Source organism: Octodon degus, unplaced genomic scaffold (assembly GCF_000260255.1).
Source record: "Octodon degus isolate 3935 unplaced genomic scaffold, OctDeg1.0 scaffold00080, whole genome shotgun sequence".
In the NCBI taxonomy this organism is placed as follows: Eukaryota; Metazoa; Chordata; class Mammalia; order Rodentia; family Octodontidae; genus Octodon; species Octodon degus.
In genome coordinates this window covers 11,251,648-11,257,437 of record NW_004524656.1, presented here as the reverse complement: position 1 = coordinate 11,257,437, position 5,790 = coordinate 11,251,648, and positions in this window count along the sequence as shown.

The window sequence follows — 5,790 nt, the reverse complement described above, 5'->3', positions numbered from 1 at the left end:
TCACAATGCAAGCATGACCCAGCCGGCTACCCTCTCTCCTTCCTGTACTCTAGAGACAAGTAGACTGAGAAGGGGCGGTGGCCAAGATAAGCCCGCACCCAGCAGTAATCCTATATAGACTTGTTGGGGTTACTCAGTACAGATTCTGATGCTGACGAGGAAACCAACACAAAACTGGGGGCACCAGAGGAAAAAATTTGTTTGTTTTGTTTTGTCTGTCCTGGCTCTCTTTCTTCAACTGTCTTTCTTCATTATTGGATATCTTTGTGTGAATCAACATTGTCTTGAGCCTTTCTGGTTTACCTCAATTTTTTTTTTCTTTCTCCTCCATTATTTCTCTCCTGTTTTCTTCTCTGGCATCCCAAGCTTCAGGTGATCATCCTTTATCCTTCAACCTTGCTTTTGCTATATTTCTTTTCAGTTGTCACTCTGTTTCCTAGCCCTTTCAAATTTCCCTTCCCCATAGGATAAAATCACTTTACCAAGGGAAAACTCACTGCTTACAAGTTCTTGATTTATGTTGGATGTTGTTATATAAGTATAGATCTTGCTACTATGATTAGAGGTAGAAAATTAGCAGTTAGCTCAGTTTGCCAGTTTCTAGACTGTGCTTGATGACATTGTTATTACTAATTCTACTACTTTAGCTAAGATTCCATGCCTCGTGCAATGAGTTGTTTGTGGTTTTATGAAAATACTATGCTAGTCTCTGTTCATAACCATCCCCTTAATCCAGCACCAAAAGGTATGGATACTGAGCTGAGTAGATAAAAACTTCACATCCCTAATAAAGTGGGGAGATAGAATCTTGAGACAGACACAGAGATCAAGAGCTAGCTACACCCAGAAGACATCTCTGAGGAATAGACATTTCCTACGGAAGCCTTGATACCAGTGACAAAGCTTCCTAACATAAGAAAAATACAAACACACACACACACACACACACACACACACACACACATTAAAATTTAGAAAATAGAAGATAACAAGACACAGAAGCAAAAGGCAACTCCAGACTTCCAGCCCATCCAGGACAAATCAAGGGGGAAATGAGACAGAGGAAATCAGAAGCCACCCACCTGAATTTTCTGCAATGATAATAGCAGAAATAAAAAGCAAAAAAAAAAAAAATAAAAAACCAGATATATGAGGTTATACATGAAATCAGAGCAAAATGATCTCTCATGTAAACAAGATACAATGACCATAATGAAGGACTTGTTCAGCAAATTTAGAGTAGACATAGATTTAAAAAACAGGAGAGCATAGAAAAGTGAAGAAAACCAGCATAGAAAAGCAATAGAAACGGTGCAACAGATTCAAACAGATATCCAAGACAATAAAATTTTTCTGAAAGTTTGTAAAATGAAATGAATGAAAGTGAAGACAATATCAAACCAAAAAGTCAGGATCATGGTTCATGATCATGAAAAGAAAGATCTCTGAAAAATAAAAAGGGACCATAACAAATCAAACAGCTGCAAGGTAATGGGAAAAAGAACAGCATAAGATTGATTAAAGTCAATGAAAAAGCACGAGAGAGCAAAAATGACACAAAATACCTATTCACAGAAGTAATGACAGAAAACTTCCCAAGCAGGGAAAAAGTATTTGGCACACATATAAATGAGGTATGTAAAACTCCAATTAGTCATAACCAAAATAAATCTACACCAAGGCATATAATAATCAAGATTAAAGAAATTCAGCACAAAAACAGAATATTAAAATTTCTTACAGAAAAGAAATAAATCACCTGTAAAGGAAAGCCCTTTAGAATCACAGCAAACTTCTCAACATAAACCCTCAAGTCAAGGAAAGCTTGAAGTATTGCAAGTCCTGAAAGAAAAAGAAAAAGTTCTAACTCAGATTGATGTGCCTTGCAAAACTGTTTCTCAGAATTCATGGAGAAGTAAAATACTTTCATGACAAAGAACAATTGATATTCACGACCACCAAACCAGCATTCCAGAATGTTCTGAAGGACATTCCAGAAAGAGGATGAGAACCCCAACCAAATGAATTCACCAGACAAGGCAAGTAATTAAACAAAGTGGGGGGTGGGAAGCAACAACAAGCAATAACAGGACAAGGATAAGTCAATACATATTAATTATAGCCATCAACATAATTGGTCTCAATTCATCAATCAAAAGAAAAAGACTGGTAGAATAGCTCAGGAAGCCAAATTCAACACTATGCTGCATATAAGAAACACATTTTTTTTTGTATTATAGGACAGGATGTACAGGGTCTCACTGTGTAGATGGGACTTGTAGTGATCCTCCTGTTTACAGCCTCCCAAGTGCTGGGATTACAGGCGCACACTACCATGCCCAGTCTCAATCACCATTTCAGTGCACCCCAGGGGCAGGGCTGGCACAGCAGGCCTGGGGATTGAACTCCCAGTCCCTGTGTCTGCCTAAGCAGGCACTTTAATCTGCTGAGCTATTTGGAAAGAAACACATTTAACTCCAAAAGAAATTCATAGACTAGAGGCCGGGGAGATGGCTCAGGGGAATAAGCGCTTCCTGGCAAGCGGAAAGGTCTGAGTTCAATCCCCAGTTCTGCAAAAAGAAAGAAAGAAAGAAAGAAATTCATAGACTGAAAGTCACCTGATGAAAAACAATACTCCATGCAACCAAAGCCCCCAAAAAGCAGGGATAGATATTCTATTTGCAGGAAAAGTGGATTTTGATTTCTTTTTTAAAGAGAATCCAAAATAATGATAATAAAAAATTGCAATGATTCAAGATTTCACTAAAAAATATGAATTTGACAGTCTATGTTTTAGTGCCTAGTGTTGTCTTCAAATTGTTTAGATTACCAGACATACGCACGCAAAACTGGAGAAAAAGTTATGAGAAAGTAAGAAGAGAAGAAAGTTAAGCATTTGCTGCTCCTTTCCGTAGACCAGTTGAAGTCAGTAGTACAATTATCGAAGCCTTCCTGCAACATGCGTAGATAGAGCTCTTCCCCTCCTGTCCTTCTCCTCATCTCAGCAGTTCCTTACCTTTGAGCTCCCCCTGCCTTCTTTGCGTACTGGGGATTGAACTCGGGACCTTGTGCTTTCCAGGCAAGTGCTCATTCTACTGAGCTATCTCCCCAGCCCCTGGTTCCTTCCCTTGGAACAGATCCTTTCCCTTTTACAATATCCATTGTACCTTTCAGATTTTATTTACTCTTTCATGTTCTTACACTAGCAAGACAGTACAATGTTTGCAATACAGGTCTGGTTTATTTTACTTACCAATATAGTCTCCAGTTGCATCCATTTATCAATCAAAGTCCCAAATGTATCCTTTTTTCATAGCTGAATAATACTCCATTGTATAAAAATACCACATCTTCTTTATCTATTCCTCAGTTGATGGACATTTGTGTTGTTTCCAAGATTTAGCTATGACAAATGGTGCTGCTATAAATATGGGTGCACATACACTGCTGTGGCATGTTTTCTGTTCATTTGGAAAAATATCCAGGAGAATAGGTGGGTTGAAGGGGCCCTCAATCCTAGTTTTTTGAGAAATCTCCACTGATTTCCACAGTAGTTGTACCATTCTACACTGAAAAAGTGAATTTCAAGGCAAAATTAATTAAGTGATACAAAAATGATCACTATGTTCTTGTGAAGAAAACAATTCGAGAAGAAGAAATAACAGCCATAAATACATGTGCAACGAATACCAGTGCACCCAACTACATAAAACAAATACTAGTGAACATGAAAAATCAAATAAGCACTATCTTAGTAATATAATACTATATTGTATGGGGATTTCTTACCCTATTGTCATAAATAGATCAACTAGACAAAAAATCAAGAAAGGAGAAGCCAGGGATATAGTTCATTGGCATCAGCTCCTGTCTGACAAGTACAAGGTCCTGAGTTCAAAACCCAGTACAAAAAAAAAAAAAAATCGACAAAGAAGTATCAGAACTGAAGCAAGCTTTTGAACAGAATGTGTGTGGAGTGTTTCACACTACATCAGAATACACACTCTCCTCAGCTGTGTGTGGGGCATTCTCCCAAACAGACTGCATACCAGCGCATAGAACATGTTTAAGTAAATGCAAAGGGCCCAAAATTATCCTGTGCGCAGTATCTGACCGTAGTGCAGTGAGTTTGGAAATCAGTAGTAGGTGGAGCACATTTAGCCAGTTTTCATTAGAACGCCCACAGCAAATGCCCTTACAATTTTGTGAGACACAGTTGCCAGGTAAGTAGGGATGTTTTTCTCAACTAGGGAGGTAGGTAATATATGCTACCAATGGCTCAAGGTGGGGAAAAGAATTCAGCCCGAGAAATTAAGCTATGGCTTTCAGAGGTCTGTGAGGTTTGATAAGCTGAGGAGCGTGGCGCTTCCGACAGTGCACGATTTTAGGCAGCTTGGCACAATAGAATACCCAAACTCTCTAATATCCTCTTCCTTCACCCTGCAGCCTTGGTGCCTGCACTGTCGGGTCTAAGGGTAATAAGACATGAATTTTCATCTTTTAAATTTTTTGTTTTCAAAAATTTATTTATTTAATACAGGGTCTCGCTACGTAGTTCAGACTCATAGTGACCCTCCTGTCTCAGCCTCCCCAGCTCTGGGATTACAAGTGTGCACTAGCACACCTGGGTTCGGGCCTGGCACGGTGTGCCCGGGGGTTCTAGGGCCAGCATGGCATGCGGTACTGGGGATTGGACCTGGGTCCTTGGGCTTACCAGGCAGGCACGTAGACTGCAGAACTGTCTCCTCAGCCCAATTTCCATCTTTAGTAGGCTCGCTTTGTGCCCTTTCAGTAGATCATTAATATCTCAGAGCCTCAGATTTCTTTTCTTTCTTTCTTTTTTTTTTTGAGACAGGGCCTCACTATGCTGTTCAGGTTGGCCTTGAACTCACTTTGTAGCCCAAGCTGGCCTCGCACTCACAGTGATCCTCCTGCCTCTGCCTCCAGAGTGCTGGTATTACAGGCATGCGCCACCATGCCTGGCTCAGATTCCTTTTCTTTGAAATGAAGATAACTTTTCTCTCCAGGGTTACTGTGACACCCAAGATAGAGTATAAATGTACTTGGCAATGACTGTGTGTCCAGGTTATACATGAAGATTTTGGTCTCCCTTACACATACGCATGGAATAAGCAGTGCTCAGAAGAGCTGGGAACGCTGTTTTCCTTCTTGGTCACCCTGTCTGGGGCATGGAAGAGATTTTTGAAGGCCGTAGCAGCACGCTGCAAGCTATGAGGCGTGGCTGAGGGTGCACAGGTGAAGGTGCCTGTAGGGGGTGAGGGGAAAGGAGCCCCCTTTGCCCCTCTGGCTGAGGCCAGAGAGGAGCTGACACACTGCTTGGTAAACGTTAGGAGAAGGGGAAGGAGTCAGGAGCAAATATGGAGACACGGAGGTTTGCATGTTGAACCTTTCCCAAAGGCCCACGTATTGAAGACTTCTCCCCCAGGTGGTGCTGTCAGGAGTTGGTGGCACCTGGAGAAGGTGGGAGGTGGCAGGAGGACTTCAGTGCACTGGGAACTTGCCTCTGGGGAATTGAGACCCCAGCCCTCCGATCTCTGATTCTTGGCTGCTGAAGTAAGCAGCTCAATCCACCATCCCTGCCCCATAATTGCCACCTGCGGCTCCCAACAGAGCCTAAAGCAAAGGCTCCACCTGACTTTGGATTGGGACCTTCAGAACTGAATCGAATGGACTTTTCATAAGGTAGTTGGCGGGGGCCTGGCCCTAGCTCAGGCCTTTAAGTGGCTGCTTCCACAAAGCTGTCAGCCTCAGGTTGCTGGAGTTCGAACC